At 39.5% G+C, this 20,066-nt stretch overlaps 2 protein-coding genes across 9 annotated transcripts in view; one reads left to right on the forward strand and one right to left on the reverse strand.

Annotated features, from left to right (window-relative positions):
- ELAPOR2 (endosome-lysosome associated apoptosis and autophagy regulator family member 2) overlaps positions 1–10,614 on the reverse strand; it is a 337,228-nt gene extending 326,614 nt beyond the window's left edge. Inside the window, exons 1-2 of one of the 3 annotated variants that reach the window (XM_074194058.1) lie at positions 10,509–10,614; positions 4,796–5,102 (exon numbers count right to left, since the gene is read on the reverse strand). The gene's annotated coding sequence lies outside the window, so the exon portion shown is untranslated. Of the gene's footprint in view, positions 1–4,795; positions 7,419–10,508 lie in introns of those variants that run through there. The other 2 variants (XM_074194061.1, XM_074194059.1) reach the window with 2 other exon arrangements.
- The window catches only part of DMTF1 (cyclin D binding myb like transcription factor 1), a 52,713-nt gene continuing 42,530 nt past the window's right edge, over positions 9,884–20,066 (forward strand). For 3 of the 6 annotated variants that reach the window (XM_074194063.1, XM_074194062.1, XM_074194066.1), the window contains exon 1: positions 9,884–10,038. The gene's annotated coding sequence lies outside the window, so the exon portion shown is untranslated. Of the gene's footprint in view, positions 10,039–10,494; positions 10,721–20,066 lie in introns of those variants that run through there. The other 3 variants (XM_074194065.1, XM_074194067.1, XM_074194064.1) reach the window with 2 other exon arrangements.

Genomic DNA, 20,066 nt, shown 5'->3' on the forward strand with positions numbered 1-20,066 from the left:
TAGGAGGACCAAATGAAATGAGTACTATCTCAACAGGTTATTATTATTTGGGAGACTTTTTCCTTCTTCTTTTTTTTTTTTTTGCAAGGCAATGGGGTTAAGTGGCTTGCCCAAGGCCACACAGCTAGGTCATTATTAAGTGTCTGAGACCAGATTTGAAACCCAGGTACTCCTGACTCCAGGGCCGGTGTTTTATCCACTGCGCCACCTAGCCACCCCCTTCCTTCTTAAGTAAAAGAAATTTTGTATTCAACTTGGTCTAGAGCAGGGGTGAGGAACATCCGGTCCAATGATCATGTAAGGCCCTAGGAATCATTTGGTCTGGCACTGCCAAAGCAACCATAGGCAGATTAGAAAATCAATAAATCTAGTAGCTAATTTTATGGGTGAATTAAATGACTAAATTTAGCAGACTAATTTTTAAGTTGATAACTTGAACAATGTTATAAAAATCCAAATGTCACTAGGAAGAAAAACAGTTCCCCACCTTGATCTAGAGTAACCCTTTCTATTTGTGTGTTGACTTAGGAATTAAATCACCTGGAAGCTGTGTGGAAGATAGACTGGAAAGGGAATAATCTTAAGCAAGGAAGATCAATTAGAGAGTTATTGTAATAGTCCTAGGTGAGAAGTGATGAGGGTTCTGCAGTAGGAGAGTGTCTGTGATTGGAGAGGTTACAGATATGAGAGAGACTGTGGAGAAATGACAAGACTTGACCACTGATAGGATATGTAGGATGAGGAAGTTAGCAGTTGATGACATTGAGGTGGGTGCTTGGCTTACTAGAAGGATGGTGGTGCCCTCTACTGGAATAAAGAAGTTTAGAAAAAAGAAAAGGTGTGGGAAAAGCATAAGAAAATGTAAGGAAATCACAATGCACATCACAACCCATTCGTGCCTATTCATCCTCATCTTCATGCCCCATCCAATAGGAATAGAGGGGGGCACAAAGTTCTTACTCATTGTTCATTGGAGGGGAGGAAGGATAGAGCTTCCTTTGGGTACCAGTTATTAAGATGAAGCTATTTGAGTGAGAGAGCAAAAGTGAGAGGGAAGGGTTGCTGATTCTTATCTCAGAAACCAGAAAGCTGGAAGTTTATATAGTGATGAAAGAGAGAAGAGTCGGGGAGTCCTGAAAAAGAAGCATTTAATCCCATTTGCTCCAGTTTCCTCATCTATAAAATGGAAGATACTCCAGTATCTTTGCCAAGAAAACCCCAAATGAGGAGAAAAAGCACAATTTTTTTTATCAGTATTACAGTCGAGACACAAGACCTTGAATACCATTTCCTCCAAAAAACTAAAGCTAAAATATAACACAAAGGATTACAAAAAGGTGAATAGAAGGTGTAAGCAAGTCGCAATTGCTTACTCCTAAGAACAGAAGCAAAAAAAAAAATTATGAGAGAAAAAGAAGAGTCAAGGGACTTCACTAGTACCATTTGTATGCTGGGAGAAATTTTTTAAAAGGTTTCCAGTATCTTGGTAGAACTTTTAGAATATGGACATGAATCACAAGCAGAGGTGGACTGTTTGGAAGGAGCTCCCAAAATGATGAATTCACAGATCCATTTGAACATTTAGTATATTGTAACTACCCATCTGAGAGGGAGAAAAAAGATATCCTTAAATAATAGAGAAATCTACTAAAACATTATATCTAAGAATTAAAACATATTTTTATTAAGAAGCAGTATTTGTGGTAGATTTGGTTTTTATTCCAATTATCCCAATTTAAGGAAATAAAATAAGCTACACTGTTAAGATTGAGAATGTGGCAATCTTGAGGTAGCTATTATTAGAAAATATGATGGGAATTCAGAGAAGCCTGGAAGGATTTGCATGAACTGATGCTGATGGAGATGAGCAGAACCAGAAAAACAGTGTACACCCTAACAGCAACATGGGGGTGATGTTCAACCTTGATGGACTTACTGATTCCATCAGTGCAACTATCAGGGTCAATTTTGGGGTATCTGCGATGGAGAATACCATCTATATCCAGAGAAAGAACTGTGGAGTTTAAACAAAGACCAAAGACCTTTAACTTAGAAAAAAAATTATCTTTTTATGGAATTTTGCTATCTCTTATACTTTATTTTCCTTCCTTAAGGACATGATTTCTCTCTCATCACATTCAACTTAGATCAATATATACCATGGAAACAATGTAAAGACTAACAAACTGCCTTCTGTGGGGGTGGGGGAGGGAAGCAAGATTAGGGGGAAAATTGTAAAACTCAAAATATAAATAAAAATCTTTCTTGAATGACAAAAAAAGAGAAAATATGCTTGATGAGTATTTTTGTAAATGAAGTTGATTAATTTTTCTCCTCTTGATGTCATAATGTGTTTTTTGAGATTTAACTAGAGTTTTGCAGTTTCATTTTATGTTTTCATCACATATGTATTTTTGTATCCAGAAATGTATTTTGAATGAATCAATTATAAAGTTGATTGATAATTTTTTTTTTAAGTTTTTGCAAGGCAATGGGGTTAAGTGGCTTGCCCAAGGCCACACAGCTAGGTAATTATTACGTGGCTAAGGCCAAATTTGAACTCAGGTACTCTCCTGACTCCACTGCGCCACTGATAAAAATTTTTTTTAAAAGGATTAAAACAGGCATTGGCATAGACATGAAAAGGCAAGCTTGGCCTTTGCGATCTTAAAATTCTAGTTTGATAGACAAAACAAATAAAAAAGATAAACAATACCAGGTAACATAAAAGTGAAGAGTAAGTGGAATAGAAAATATATGGAATGTTAGTTAGAAAACATCTTTGGGAGTTGATTAAGTAAATAATATTTGGCCTGGACCTAGGGAGAGGAGGAGACAGAAGAGGAGGGAAGAAAAGTGAATTTAAAAAAAAGGGAGGATGGCACCTGGGACTAAATTAACCCGCACCCCACTTCCCTTCCACCTGCTTAAATTTATTGAGACTTCTAACAAAGGGGCAGAATTATACTGATGCACACACATGACCAAGTGCAGAAAATGAGTAAGGCAAAATTGATGTCTAACCCCCTGACTACGCTTTCAGAAGCAACAGCAAGGGAAAAAAAAACTACAGATATTCAACAGTTATTAACCAATCTATCTATTCTTCTCAATTAGAACTATATTATCCAGATTCTGATACAATTAAATCTAAAGTAGGACCTGGGTCCATGATGCTGGAGGGAGGGATGGTCTGTCACCAAAGGGTATGTGGTTGAAATAAGTCAAATATCCACTCTTTCCACAAAAACCAATCATTGTCTCCAATACAACCACACCTACACTTATCTTGGAACTCTGATTCTGATTCCACCTTTACTACTGAACCCCTTTTAAGTCAGTCTTGGGCCTCCCAGGGTCATTATAATCTAACCACTACCCCAGTACTCATAGAAGCAAGTGTCCTTTGGGAAAATCCTCCCTCCTCTCCCCTTCCTTAACACCCCTAGCATATCCACCCAGTCACCAAGGTTCATAACTAGTGGTATCTTCAACTTCTCATTTTTCCTTACTTTACACATCCAATCAATAGCAGATTTTGTAGTTCTAATTCCACAAAATCATTATATGTTCTTTTTGTTTCCTACTTGTCTCGAGGTCTGTGTTTGTATCTATGAATCAAATGCCTTGGCCTGTTCACTTACCTAAAGTCACAACCCTTTATCATTTTCTTGGTGTTCCATCAAATTATTTTTATTGATCACAATTTTAGAACAGGAATTCTTAGGGGAGTCAGTGGACTTGGATGGGGGAAAGGGGATAGAAATCACATCTATATTTCAATGTGTTGTTCTTGTTCATTAATTTTTGTTCAGTCCAGACTCTTCATGATCCCATTTGGGATTTTCTTGGCAAAGATGTTGCAGTATCTTCTCCAAAAAGACAGCCCCTGCCCTCCAGGAGCTTACATTCTAATGGGAGACTCAATATACAAACAAATGTATTCTGTTAAGTCATAGTGTGACCCCTTTTAGAGTTTTCTTGGAAAAAATACTAGTGATTTGCCATTTCCTTTTCCACCTCATTTACAGAAGAGGAAATTGAAGCAAACTGAGTAAAGTGATTTACCCAATTTATTCACACAGCTAGTAAATGTCTGGAACTAGATTTGAACTCAGGAATCTTCCTTCTTTTTTTCCCTATATTTTGCAAGGCAACGGGATTGTGACTTGCCCAAATTGCATAGCTAAGTAAGTATTAAGTGTCTGAGATCACATTTGAACTCAGGTACTCCTGACTCCAGGGCCAATGCTCTATCTACTGTGCCACCTAACTGCCACAAGATGAATCTTCCTGACTCAAAGCCTGACCTTTCTAATCTGATCTATTTTATTTTATTCATTTCAAAATAATCTGCTTTGTTTTTGTTTTGTTTTTGAATTTCAAAATATTCTGAGAGATCCAGAGGTTTTACCATGTCATCACAGATTCATGACATACACACACATACACACACACACACACACACACACAGAGAAGATTAAGAACCCATACATTAGAGATTATTTGAGTATTAAAAGAAAGTGTACAGTATTTCCCCATATATAAGATACAGTTTAATTTGGGGATCCAAAATGAACTCAAGTTTTATTCATCATGAAATTCATACAATCCCTCATCACTGTCAAAACTCCCATTAGCTACATTACAAGATATATACATCTGTGTTTGATAACTGTCTTAGACGAGGCTCTTACTGCTCCCTTGCCTGTGCTCTGGTCCATAGTTGACCACATGCACTCCCTGGGCAAATCTGGCACATGGACTCATGCTTAGTCCATTCTGTTTCATGTACCTGAAGCACCGGTTGTGGCCTCCTTTGAAATCAGTCACTTCTTTCTGATGAGAAATTCTTCTTGCTCCTGCTGAATCAGCTTAGTGGACCCAGGAATTCCAAGGGCCCTTTGCTCTTCAATTCCTTTTCTAACTCAAGCCATTTTGCTGCCTTGCCTCTCATGGCCTTCTGCCATAGCGTTTTCAGTAGGGTTTCTTCTTCCTGTAGCCAGTTTCAGATTGTTTTCTCAGTCGGTGGTGGACCACATTGAGCAGTGTGATTTCCATTCACTTTTGCAAACTGGATCACTTTGAACTTGAATTCTGTACTGTACTGAAAAAAAAATCTTTTCTGAGCCATTTCTGGGCAGAACGTGGCAAAAACATTACCTAATATAGTAGTAACAAATGAAAAACAATATGCACAAAGACAAGTGCGGATAAAGCAGGAAATGCAAGTAAGAAAATCTGCAACCACTAAAAACCAAGTTTTTAGATCCCAAATTTTTTCGAAAAAGGGAACATCTTACACATAGAGAAATACAATAATTATACTAATATCATATCAGATCAATAACCATGTATCAAAGACGACAACTTCCATTTGATAGCACTCCAGTTCCCAAAGTTCAGTTTTCCACTTTTACTAGGAGAGATTTCTTAATTTTTTTAGTGAGCTGAGAAGAGGCAAATATAGTCAGTTATGCTGATGAGCCCAAGAACTACAGCATGCATAGTATTTCTCCTACATACCATCTCAGAGCAAGTGAAGGCATCAGTTTTACCTTGCTCATTTCTATGACCAGAACAAGTCCAGGTACTGACATCAGAGTGCCTATTTAAGACTAGAACATAGTAATTATCAATTCAGGATTAGAATGAAGTCTTTAAATCTTAACCTTTTTTTGTGAGTATCATGATAGTCTGGTAAAGATTATGGACCCTTTGCATAATATTTTTAAATCAATAAAATAAATGAAATTACAAATTGAATTAAAATAATTTTCCCATCCAGTTTCCCAAAATCTCTTAAATCTGTCCACAAACATAAGAATTGTCAAATACAATTGACCTTAAGTTATATCTTTCTCCCATTGTTCACTGATTCTCTGTCTCTTTCCTCTCACTATATTTTACCTAAATTGAGGTGGGAACCTCTCTCAAGTAGATTGAAAAAAGTGCTTTACTTACTCAGGTAACTTACTGTCATTGGACAAAGAATTTATGAACCAAGTTTCTTACCTCAGTGAACTTATGGGTTTATTATATCCTCAAACAACTATAATAAAATCAATACATAATAAGAGCTAGGAACATAAGCAGGCGAAGTATAAGAAGAGGGAAGAGAAAAGACTTGAGGGATGGGGTAAGAGTATCAAAAAAAGGCTTGGGGATGACATTTGAATTGGGCTTTAATGGTTGAATAAAAACTCAAAAAGTAGGGGCATGAAATTCTACACTTAGGGAGAGTATAAACAAATATATAAAAGTGGGAAATCAGTTTTTCTAAATCTAATCTATTTAGAGGATTTGAGTTTTCAATTTTTTTAAAAATAACCACTCTTCAAATTAGAAGCAAGTCCATTTGACTACACCAGTTAAACATTTGTCTTGAGGAAAAAACTATGCTTAGAACCAGAAAGACTTCAGGGGAGTGAGATCTCATCAATATGAAGATTCTCCCCCAATGATGTAAACCATACACCCCTCATTCTGGCTCCTAAAGATTGACCACAGAGAGATAGTAAACTGGTTCTACTAGGATCTTTTTTTTTTACATTCTCCTATCTCCTGCCATGAGAATGTTCCACCTCCTCAGTTAATCAACAAATATTTAAGCATGAACTATGTGCCCCATATTGTGTTACAGATTGAACATTCAAAGAAGGACAAAAACAGTCCTCAAACTTAAGAAGTTTACATTCTAAAGGAGACAAGGTTTAATTAAACAACTGAGTAGATACAAGATATATACAAAATAGAAAGAAGGGACTCTGGGGGGTGGAAGGCATTAGTAGATGTTTTTGAAAGGTTTCTAAGAATAGATAGTTGTCATGGATCACTGTAAGGTTTTGCAACGTTCTGGGACTTGATGCAAACAAGTTTGGAAACTACTCAATGGAAGCACCTAAAGAACCTTACCATATAAAAGGATTCTGTCTTCCATCTACATCCAGTACAAAAATACCTAATTCTAGGTCTAATTACAGCATACATATAAAATACACCCTATTCCATAAATTCCAGTGGCTCCCTATTAACTCTTAAAATCCTCTTTGGCATTTAAAATTCTTCACAATGTGGCCTTTTCCCTTCCTTTCTAGTCTTACCCTTTTCCACCCTCCAAGTATTCTACAATTCAGTAACACTGATGACCTTGTAATTTCTTCATCAGTAAAATAGGGAAAATAATAGCCCAAGCTTCTGAGGTAGTGATCAAATGAAATAATTGAAAAAATCTTGGTATATAGTATATAAATACTAACCACTATTGTAGCATTACTATTATTTATTGCACACAGCACTCCATCTCCTTCCTTCATACTTCATGGATTTTTCCCCATTCAAATAATATTCTTCATCCTCACCTCTGCCTCCCAGCTTCTCAGAAGGCTCAGCCCAAATCCCTACTACAAGGAGGCCTTTCCTAGCCCACATCACTACTAGACTGGTGCCTTTTCTCTGTGATTACTTTCCTTTTACACTGAATATATATATATATATATATATATATATATATATATGTATATATATATATATATATATATATATATATAAATTTTTTGTATGTTGCCTATCCCATTAGAATTTAAACTCATTGAGTGCAAGGTCCATGTTTTTGTCCTTTTTTATATCCCTAGTACTTATCACAATACACACACACAAAAAAGGCTTAACACAAACACGTTGACTAGTTACAGTGATAGTACTGTTCTGAGGTTTATGAGAAAATGATCATCAAAAATCAGTCATCCTCCATCTCCCTTCTTTTTTACATGGATCATTTGAAGAATTTAGATTGAAGCTAGAACAATTTGTACATGTTATCTCCTTATCTTTTTTTTCTAATTTGATCTTGACCCTTGTTTTAATTAATCATCTGATGGCAAACTGCTGATTCATAAATGACACCCATCTTGATAACTACTATTTTTTTTTACTGCTGAGACAAGTCATCTTCACTTTTTTGGTATTATTTAGTGCTGTTTCCAGTGAATTTCAATTCAAATCTGGAAGAAAACTTTCATAATATCTATGCCTGAAACTTTTGAGTAGCCTCCATGCCCATTATTTCTTTTATTTCCAAACGTAAGCCAAATTTTCCACCTAATGATCACATACAAAAATAAAATTCTCTCTAATGGTCAACATACTAATCATTAGTCTGTGTATTCAGATTGGTCTTTAGATAGCAAAGTATATTTTGCAGATGTCATCACAGAAGCTTTTATAACCTGACAGTGTTGATGGGGGGAGGGGAGGGAGGGGATGCATTAGCAAATGCTAAAGGAAGGCCTCCAGGAATAATTTTGAAATGAATCTTGAAGGATGTCAAGGAAACTTAAGAAATGGAGATGAAAATGAATGGAACAGTGAAGATGAGGGAGTAGTTATACTGTCCCTTTTATACTTCATGCCCCTAGGTCAGCCTTAGAAATATGGGAAGGAAGTTAGAAAGGAAGGAAGAAAGGAAGGAAGGAAGGAAGGAAGAAAGGAAGGAAGGAAGGAAGGGGAAGAGAAGGGGGAGGAAAGGAAAGGGAAGGGAAGGGAAGGGAAGGGAAGGGAAGGGAAGGGAAGGGAAGGGAAGGAGAAGGGGAGGGGAGGGGAGGAGAAGGGGAGGGGAGGGAAGGAGAACCAAACTAGAGGAGGGAGGGAGGGAGGAGCTGTTAGAATTTATGTTCTATTTGGCATAATTCTGATAACCCAGGGCACCATAAGTAATCGGGGGTACCGAGGGGGAGGGGGAGCCCCAGCTCCTGGCCAGAGAAGGCTCCCCTCCGGACACTGTGATGAAAACTGAGTACCATAAAATATCTACGAAAAGTTGATGGTCTTAACCAGGTTAGTATATCAGGTTCTTATATTTGACTAGTATAATGATGAAAGTATTGCAATTACAAGGGAATCCGTTTCTTCTTTAAATCTCCTGACAGTCTAATTGAGGATGTGATTTTCCCAGACTGACGCTACTTTTGCCATGAAGCGCCATCACCCTGCAGCACCACCATGGTTTGGTGTTATTGTAAACACCATTCCTCAGAGTTTTGGGGAGGACAAATGTTATTTACTGGGGTGGGGCAAGGAAAACCGAGAATCTTGCCCGGTTGTACTGAGCTGGATCTTTTTTTACATTCTCCTATCTCCTACCATGAGAATGTTCCACCTCCTCAGTTAATCAACAAATATTTAAGCACATATTGTTACAGATTGAACATTCAAAGAAGGACAAAAACAGTCCTCAAACTTAAGAAGTTTGCATTCTAAAGGAGACAAGGTTTAAACAACTGAGTAGATACAAGATACATACAAAATAGAAAGAAGGGAGGGGGGTGGGGGTGGGGGGTGGGGGAGGCATTAGTAGATGTTTTTGAAAGGTTTCTAAGAATAGATAGTTGTCGTGGATCACCGTAAGGTTTTGTAAGCAGATCCAGCTCAGTACAAGCGGGCTAGATTCTCGGATCTGCTCTGTAACTCTGGAAGGGCGACCTTACCCTGGGGCTCACGAATAAATGTCAGGGGGTTCGGGAACCTGGATGCGAAAAATAAAATGATTTCTACAAAGGTGGTTTCCTTTGTTAACACTGTGCGTTTTATCTGTGCATTTTAAAACTGCCATGTGAGGAGGGATCCATAGGCGCCAGCGCTGGCAGATCTCGCAGGCCCTCCAGGCCCCTCCAGCCGGTCCCTGCGCCGAGCCCGGCCCGGCCGGCCCCGTTTGCCCGGGGGAAGCTTTCCGCAGAGGGCCCGGGAGACGCACAGCCCCCGCTCGCAACCCCGGGGACCCGCGGGGCCCAGGGAGCTCAGGCGCCTTTCTCGGCGTTCCGGGCGGAAATGACGACAGCCGGGGGGGGAGGGTGAAAGGCGGGAGGGGAAGGCGAGGGGAGCGTCTGGGGGCGGGGCGGCGCGGCGGCCCGGTTTCCGGCTGGCTGTCGCGCTCTCTCTCTCCGGCCGCGGCTGCTCTAGCCCACAGCCGCTTCCTCCATCCTGGTATTTTTTGGAGCCTCCATCCTGGTTCTTCCAAAGTGCCCGGACCCAAAACAGGAAGTAAGTGCGATGGAACCTTCAGGTCCCAACCGCCGGCGGGGCCCCTCCGCTCCGCCCCGCGCAGCGCCGCGCAGCTCGGTCCGCCCGGCCCCCTTCTGCCCTCAGCGCTCCGGCGCCCCCTGGCCCCGCGGCCCCCGAGCTGGGCCGGCCGGAGGAGGCTCCCCTCCACCCAGCCCGCCCCTCCCCTCCCTCCACGGCCCTCCCCTCTGCCCGCGGCCGGGGCCGGGCCCTCCCTCCCCGGGCTGGGGCTGCGGGCACGGGAAGCGGGCGGAGGCGGAAAATGGCGGCGGCTCGCTCCGATGGAGTCCAAATGGCGCCGGGACCCCCGGGGGGGTGCGCCCCCTCGCCCTCCCCCGCTCCCGCCTTTTGCCGAGGCCTCGAGGCCGCCGGCGTCCGTTTAACCGGTGCCGCCCCCTCCCGAGCGGGCCGGGCCGGGGGTGGGAGGCGGCCAGGCCCCGCTTCATTCCTACTTGCGGGGGGTTGGGGTCCTCCTGGCCCCGGGCTGTTCCCCGAAGTGCGCGTCGCGGCCGGCCTCGAGCTAGGAGGTTTGACCCCCTTTAAATGCAAGATGGTTCCAGAACGGTCCCTCCTGCGGGGGGGGGGGGGGGCGGACCTCGCCGCCCCTCCTCCCCGTGCCCCCTGCGGGGCAGAGGAGGAGGAGGAGGAGGAGGCCGGGAGGAAGGTGAGCCCGGGGCCCCGCCGCTCTGCCAACGCGACGGAGCTGTTGGCCTTTCGGGCTTTTTTTTTTAAAGTTCATTGAAATCGCCACTTGTTGATAGTCGCCGTTCATTAAAAAATGAGCAGAGATTGCCACGCGAAGCAGCCGGCCTTTGGAGCCGGGAGCGATGGCATGGTTGCTAGCGTCGCCCCCTGCCTGGGGCGGCGGAGCCCAGCCTGGCTCTGGCATTGCAAATGATGAGTTTGCCCCCCGGGTTGCTGCTGCCTAGGTTCCGCGGGGCCCTGGGCACGGGGCCCCTGCCAAATGGAGTTCAGACCCCACCGAAGTGCCGGCGGGCTCGGTCCCAAACAGATAAGGGGGGAATTAATTTGTTTCTGTTTCATCTCCTATCGGTCGGAAATGTGAGTGTTTCGGGTAACATAAATTGCCACTAAATTTGGTGGGCTTTTTTTAAATTTAATGATCGTCTTTGTTTCGCAAATTAACTAGCTATAGTTGATGTTACCATACTTGTCATAGAATACCTGAGTCACTATCCATAGTGCTTGTATTTCTGTTATCTTGAGATAGCCATACAATATTGAAAAAAATGTTTATCTTTGCTGTTGAACTGAGTTTTTCTTTGTTGTTTAGACTACTCGTTTTTGAATGACTTGGTTTTTTTGCAAGGCAATGGGGTTAAGTGGCTTGCCCAAGGCCACACAGCTAGATGATTATTAAGTGTCTGAGGGCGGATTTGAACTCAGGTGCTCCTGACTCCAGGGCTGGTGCTCTATCCACTGTGCCACTTAGCTGCCCCTTAGACTATTCATTTTTGAATGATTTTTTTAATTTGTTTTTTGCAAGGTAATGGGGTTAAGTGACTTGGCCAAAGTCACACAGCTAGGTCTGAAGCCAAATTTGAGCTGGGGTCCTCCTGACTCCAGGGCAGCCACCTATCTGCCCCGTTGTCTGACTTTTAATGACCCCAATTTGGTGCTTTTCTTGGCAAAGAAGTGTTTTATTATTTCCTTCTCCGGCTCATTTTACAGCTGAGAAAACTGAGGCAAACAGTTAAATGGCTTGTTCTGGGTCACACAGCTAGTATCTGGGTTGGGATTTGAACTTGGACTAACTCCAGGTCTGGGGTTTCTTCCATGCACAATTCCACCTAGCTGGGCTAATTTTAAATTCAGCATTTTGTTAACTGTGTTTTCACCAAAGATCTTCACTGCCCTCCCTATTGCCTTACTAAAGTTCATATTGAAGCTTCTGTAATCTGCTATTTGTCATCTGGCTAATGATATCTTTGGAAGTAGGACCTAGGTCTTTTAATTCATTGGATTTCTGCTTTTAAAGAATTTGACAGAAAATTGTGATAAAATATTTGCAATTTATAAAAAATTCCATATCAGTGGGCCTATGGGGAAAAAAAGTTTAGAGGACTCGAAGATAAATTAATACTTAATAACTTATAATTGCTTTGGATTAGAGGAATGGGAACTGAAAAGTTTTGTTTTGGGTTGGTTTGGGGGTTTTGTTTTTTTGTGAGATTAATTTTAAATGGTTAAAAATTTAATGACTATTTTGTTGTTTTTGCTTAGAAAGGTGACATACCATGACTGAATGAAACATCAAAATCTGACACGTACTTCATTACTAAATTTATTATTTAACATCCTAGCAGAATATTTTTTTGAAATCATTGTTGTTAAGATATACTACTTCTTTATGAAACTCAGCCTTATCTAATCTTTGTGTACATTAAGTGGTAGGAAAAAATTATGATGGTTCTCACTCTATCCATCCTCCAAACCTTTGTATCTAGAGGATGCCAAAGTTTCTTTGCCTAAGAAATATATTTATTTTTAAAAATGCAATTTCCTGATAATCTTAGCAGAAGATTATGAGTGATAGATTTTTCATTGAAGGTATACTTAAGGTACCTAGAATAGTGACTTGAAAATGGACACTAAAAAGTTTGAATAAATGATATTTTAAATAAAATCTAGCATTATTTACATTTAGAGGTATTTGAGTCAGGTTGGAACTGAATTTAAAAATTCAAAAATAGTTAAAATTCAAAATTTTAACAATTTATTGGCCTATTGTAGTTTGAAGGTTTGACTCCAATTTGGCAGATTATTTTAATAAGGCCTTTAGACATGCCTGTTCATTTCTTCTCTTATAGGGAACAATTACAGAGAGACGTGAAAAAGATCTGGCAGAGAATTTGGATTTTTATGTGTCTTGTTTTATTCATAATTAGGGATAACTTTCTTAGAAATATGCTCATGTAAGATTTCTTTTTGGAATAAAACTTGATCATTTCTGATAATTAATTATTGATTTCATTTAAAGTTGATCTTTTATTGAATATTTTGCCTTATAAAAATAACATTATCAAAATGTTTAGCCAGAGTTGGATACCGAAAACATTCCTGAAAAGGATGATGAATCAGAGCTTGACAGTCTGCTGCATAGTTGCTAAAAGGCTCTGGAATGACTTCAAGACAGGAATTGAGCACATCTGTCCAGGCTACTGCCTTCTGAGTGCAAGGAGGATGGAGATGGCTGAACTTGAGAAGCTCCCAGTGGGCTGTGATTTTTTTTGTAAAGGTTTTTCTTTTTAGTCTGTGCCTATGGTTGCATTAGTGTAAAGAATTCCCAGTATAGAAAAAAAATAAGGAGAAAATTGGGGCACAACTTGCAGAGAAGTTTATAGAAAAGAAAGTCAAACAGAATTTGAACTCATCATAGGATCATAGATTTAGAGTCAGAATTGTAAAGGCAATTAAGTTTAATCCTTTTAATCCTTTTACAGATGAAACAGACTCAGGTTAAATAGTTTGACCAGGGTCACAAAGCTAATATAGCAGAACTGGAACTTGGAGCTTACTGAAGTACGGTAAATTGAAGATATATACAAGCTCCTAAAGAGGCATCTTGATTACTACAATTTAGAGTAAACTTGAACTTAAAGATGCTTTGCATCCTATATAAAATTAGCAGTTTGGATGCTAACCTGGAACCTCTGAAGCTCAAAATTTTTAATAGTAGCCTTACAATTTCCAATTTTTGCAGAAACAGTATAGTGATTCTAGTAAAATCTTGGTTAGATTGGAAGCTAGCCTAACTTTTAAATAATAGATGGCACCTTGTTAAGCCTGTTGGTAAGCACTTGAGTAGCATAGTATTACATTACACAGAGCCCTGAAGTAAAAGGATTAGATTGTGAATAATCATGTTGTGCTACACTTGGCCTTAATGATGTCTAAAATGAATATTCTGAAAACCATCCAATGTTTTGCTTAGAGACTTTCTTAGATGAAAAGGAGGGTTCTACAAAGCTTTTGTAGTCAGAGAACTTTGGTTGAGATATCAGTCCTCTTGGTTTCATCACCTGTACAATGAGGGGATGGACTGCCTTCAGACAGTTTTCTACAGTCCCTTCCACCTCCAAATTTAACGTGTGATATTAGGTAATGGTTCATCAAGTACCTAGATAGCATCCAAGGTAGACCAACTTAGTCTTTTCTGATATACAATATAGTTTATTTTATTGGGTCTTATGCAAGTACTTTATGTAGCAAATTATTCTACCAAGATAATATGACTAGGAACTTCTTTATGTGGAATAGTTGTAAAAGTAGAATCCATAAGTAGTTAATTTGCCTAGAGTTGTCATTGAACAGGGACTGTTTGCATTAACAACGAACCTAGAGTAATAAGATTCTTTTTATGGAAAGATACAGCAGATGGCAAGATGAAGCAATGTTTTTTACTGAACTTCACTGTTTGGTACCTACTATTCCAAATCTATACTATGTGAAGTTCTGGATGCTACATTTTAGGGTGGACATCTAGTAGAAAGCAATAAGCAGAGGGGCAACCAGCATCATGTAAGACTAATCACCATACTCTGGGAAGATCTTACAAAATTACTGAGTTTGTTTAAGAGAAGACTTCACAAATTCATGGTATCACTCTTCAAAAGACTAGAAGGGGGGCAGCTAGGTGGCACAGTGGATAGAGCACCGGCCCTGGAGTCAGGAGGACCTGAGTTCAAATGTGACCTCAGACAATAGTTACCTAGCTGTGTGGCCTTGGCCAAGCCACTTAACCCCATTGCCTTGCAAAATAAAGTCAAAAGACTAGAAGGGTTTTTGTTTTTTAATATGGAAGAGCAGTTAATTTGTTTCATTTGATCTGATAGGATAGAACTAAGGCAGAAAAACAGATTTAGACTTTAAGAAGTTTTTAAGTCATTAAAGATATTCAAAGTGAAGCAAACTACGTCTGAGGCAGAATTATTGGATACTCGATCAGGTAGGGACTGAACTTGAAGTTTGCTTGCTGTGGTCCCCAAAACCACCTGTTGGCTCGATATTATGGTATTCTTAAACTCTTTAAGTGTATAATCCAAAGCTCCCAAAGTTTTGACCCATCCTACCCATCCTTATCTCTTCACAATGATATTCCAACTATATTAGCCATCTCATCACCTTCAAAAAGGCCATATTTTTGAAAATCCTTTCTTGAAGGCAATAATTATGTTGTAATCATCTTTAGATCCCTAACAAGGACTTTATACCTAGTAGATGTTCAATTCTAGATAAATCTAGAATTCTAGGTAATAATCTTTTATGATCTTCTATTGACCTGGAATACTTTTTCCTTTTCCCTCATGTTGACTTAAGTCCTTCAAATCCCCACTTTAAGAGAACTTTTCAGACTCAACTACTTTTAAAAATCTCTCTCAGAAACTATTTACTATTATCCTGTTTTCCGGACTGTTAGGATAATTTCTTAATCTCTGTGGCCTCGAGCCTTAATTGCACACATTTTGCACACAAGCCTTATTGTACACCACAAAACATTCCTGAGGCTCAGGGCTTTCAATAAACTTTAAAAATATTGTCTCTGGTTTATTCCTACACTGTTGTTTGTATTTTTCTCAACCCCTTCCTCCCTTTCCCCCTGCACAAACCTTTCTGTTGTTTATATATAATACATGATAGTCAACTCATTTCTCTGAGTCTTTGCACACACTGTTCCCTGTACCTTCTGTGTAATTCTACCTCTACCCCTTAAAATCCATCACTTACTTCAGAACTCTGATCAGATGCCACTTACAATTCGCTTTCCTCAGCTTCTAATGCTCTTCCCCCCAAATAAAATTGCTAATGTATTTGTGTGTTGGCTCCCCAAGGAGAATGTAAGTTCCTTGAGGACAGGAAGTTTCAGTTTCATTTTCGTTTTCTGTCCCCAGCACTGACCACAGTGCCTGGTCCAGAGTGGATAATAAAATGCCTGCTGTGTGGGGAATTGAAATCCTAACCCAAAAGGACTACTCAGAGTCCTCTCAAAGTGGCAGCAAAGAGTTAAAATTTAATTCGGTGCTTGCAAGAAGCAGGGCAGTTCCTAACTCTCTCTGAGAGAGTGCACAGGAAAAGCCAAATTACAGAAGCTGAAGCAAAAACCACAAACCCCATTCCCCTCCTTTTTTCTGCTGATCCTTACAACAATTGGTCAGACTTGATGGTCCAAGAGAATGGGGGGTTTGCCTGTCTTTGTTTACACCTTTATTTGGTTAGGGTGACACAATTTTTCTAGCTGGAGATCTGGGTTCTCATGCTCACCTCTTGAGAAATAGAAACTGAGGCCTAATTTAGCACTATGTTTCTGAAAAGTCAGCATTTTTTTGCCCCTCGCACTGCTGAGTACCGATTTGAGTCTTTCATTCACTTTTGTACCTGAATAACAACACAAGGCAAAACTTAATTGATTTGTGTATGTTAATTCCCCATATGAGGGATCTTATATGATAACAGCAGTCTTTGGCACATAAAGTGAGTCAGCAGGAAGAATAAATGTATTTTGGGACTTGGAATTTAGCATTGGCTTATACACTTGCAGGTTCATTACCTGAGTACAGGTTTAACTTAATGGACAGTGTGTTTGTGTGTGTGTGTGTGTGTGTGTGTGTGTGTGTGTGTGTGTATGTTAAATTGAACCTTATAACCTTGGCTGTCTTCGAGTAAATACAAACTGATAAAATCTGACTAGTGCTACTAGTAGTAGCTACTAATGTTAGTGTAATGCCATTGTTATTGAAATCTAGTTTAGACCCCCCCCAAAAAAAATAATTGCTTTATGATCAAGCCTATGTTTCATTGTTTTAGTGTCATTATTTTGCAATAAAAATTTTTTAATGTTTGCCATGTATGCTGTATTTTATTTTAAAATATTATCACTTCCTTGGTTCTTATAATTTTAAAAATTCGAAACATTTTCAATTGCAAAATATTGAGTTAGTACACAAAATCTTGCTTCCCAGAATTCCCAGTTGCTATACACTTGGATAATGAAAACATTTGTAATAAAAACTACCAATAGTCACAGATTAAAAATTTAGATGTTTTTGAGATGATTTTCTATTCAGTACCAAATTTGTGCCAGTGGTATACTAGAATCTTAAAGAATAAGTAATCTTATGGGCTAGCATAAAAAAAAAATCAGCACAATAAATGATTCTGTGTTGACATTTAATGATTGACCTATTATGAATTTTTGAAATCTAGATGTTTGAAACTGTTTAATCAGTAATTTTCCCCCCAAACATTCGTCTTACACTTACAAGACTTAATTTGTATTAATCAAAGTTGTCTTGCCATACTGACCTATCTTTTGTTTATCCATTTTAAGTTCTACCAAAACACCAACATATAAATTTGTCAATTATGATGAATTCACTTCCTCCCCCACCATTTTTCCCTCTGCAAGTAGTAGTAGTTCTGAGTCCATTTGGATTGGTTTGGTTTAGGGGTTTTTTGGCAAAGATATTAGAATAATTAGCTATTTCCTTTTCCAGCTTATTTTATAGATGAAAAAACTGGCATACAGGGTTAAGTGACTTGCCCAGCTAGAGAGCAACACTTGATTCCCTATTTCTTAGCCTGGGGCTCTCCACTATGCCACCTCACTGCCTTAGCTAGATAGACTGGGAAAATAGCTGAGACCTTTTTTTTATTTTTATTTTTTTCAAGGCAATAGAGTTAAGTGGCTTGCCCAAGGTCATACAGCTAGGTAATTAAGTGTTTGAGGCCGGATTTGAACTCAGATCCTCCTGACTCCAGAGCTGGTGCTCTATCTACTGCACCACCTAGCTGCTTCAGAGACCTTATTAATATTCAGGCTATGCCTTTAGATTTCCCATGCCTGTGGTAAATGGAATTTTTATTTTTCTACACAGAGATGGCTAATGGAGCTTTAAGGGCTGCAAAACTCTTCATATTTTCTTGAGACATCAATCCTGTGATAAAGATACTCTTCATATCTATTCTGTTCTATCAGTTAAACAAAGATAGAGGTTTAGTTAACTTACCCTGGGTCATAAAGTTAAGGAGTGTCAGAGTCTGAATCCCAAGTAGAAAGGAATAAATGGCCTGATAACTAGGAAGACTAAAGCTGTAAGTCCCATTGGGATACTGACTGATGCTGTGCCCTGGGGCAGATTAGTTACCAGTCAAACTCAAATGGCAACTAGATAGTACAGTGAGGAAGACCTGAGTTCAAATCCAGATTCAGTCCATACTAGCTTTATGACCTTGGGCAAGTCAGTTAACCCTGATTGCCTCACATTCAGGACTATCTCCAGTCTATCTGATTCCTATCTGGCCACTGAACCATTTACTCCAGAGATGGCCTTAGATTGACTTAGAAAGCCATAAATTAACATTATCCTTATTGTGTTTTTATTTTGTTTGCTTTTCCCTATTACATTTTAATCTGGCTCATCACAATGGAATTTGACTCCTTTTCTGGGTTACTTTCTGTGACCAAAGTTGCAGTAGAGCTAGAGATCTGCTTTTGTAGAGGTAGTCTCCTTACCCTACATTCCCTATTCTAAAGAAGACACAAGAATTGTCCCAAGCTTCCCACCAATGGGGGGGGGACCTTATTCCTTCTTTTATCAGCTAGAGACTTGACCTGAAGTCAAGAAACACCTCAGGTCACTTAACTTCTGTTTGCCTCTGTCTTCTCTGGACCCAGATGATTCCTGACTTAGCTCAGCACCCCCTCGCTTAAACCCAATTCAGTGTCATGTCATCTCATCACCTTCCTGATGTCCTGGTCCTCTGAGAACAAAGGACGAACGAACACCACCTACAAAACAGATCACAGCATCTGCTTTGCAGGGTTATTGTGAGGAGAAAATGAGGTGTTGTTTGTATGAAACCTGGTGCATGGGTGGTGTTGAAAAAATGTTTGTTCCCTCCCCTCGCTCTACCCTCTTTTGAGATCAGAGGGATAAATGTTTTAAATGAGAACTTAACAAAAAACTAAGAAGTGCAGACAGTCAACTGAAAGGATTTGAACTAGAAACTTCTAACAGATGAAGAAGCATGTAAGGATGGAGCAGTAAGTGTTTTATGAACTTAAAAAAAATTGAGCACTCAACTCTGAAAAAGATTTTTTTAAAGGGACCTACCTTCAGTGCTCTCAGGTTCTTTGCCTTCAATGGGAAATTTTGTTGATAGTTTTGGCCTCATTTCAGTAGCCTCCTAATTGATATACCTTCCAGTCTCTTACTGCTGCCAAAATAGCCCACCAGTAGAGCCTTCCTCCCCCTCAATTAAAAATACCAGTTGTTTCCAGTTGCTTCTAAGATCAAATACTATGTTTTCAGCCTGGCACTTAAAGCTGTCTACTTTTTTCATTGATTCCAGCCAACCTGGCCAACTAGCTATTTGCTAAACTTAACATTTCAGGTCCATCTTTGAGCTTTCAACATAGACTGTCCCTCTCACTAGAAAGTCCTCACCTAGCCTTTCATGGTCCCAGTTCATAGTCTCCTCTTTAAATTCCTTTACGTGCGTAGTTGTATCTTGTCTAATTTGCTTATTGCTCTTTCACCTAAACTATCATAAAAAAATCAAGTTTCGGGGTGGCTAGGTGGTATAGTGGATAAAGCACTGGTCCTGGAGTCAGGAGTACCTGGGTTCAAATTTGGTCTCAGACATTTAATAATTACCTAGCTGTGTGGCCTTGGGCAAGCCACTTAATCCCGTTTGCCTTGCAAAAGACCTAAAATAAAAATAAATAGTTTCTCAGTTGGATAGGTCAACATGTCACATTTGTAAGTTTTTCTCCTGTTACATTTTTCAAAGAAATTATTGGAATTATGGTTTTAATTCATTTATTTATGGTTATTTATTTAAAACATTTACCACATGATAAAACATAAGAGAAAACTCATAGGTGGCATCTGCTTTCATAAACATTAATAAGTTAAATTTTTGGTTCATTCTGTCATTATAGAACAAATTACCAGGAGGTTTTTGGATGGGTGGATTTTCAATGTTTC

Source organism: Macrotis lagotis, chromosome 7 (genome assembly GCF_037893015.1).
Source record: "Macrotis lagotis isolate mMagLag1 chromosome 7, bilby.v1.9.chrom.fasta, whole genome shotgun sequence".
NCBI lineage: Eukaryota > Metazoa > Chordata > Mammalia > Peramelemorphia > Peramelidae > Macrotis > Macrotis lagotis.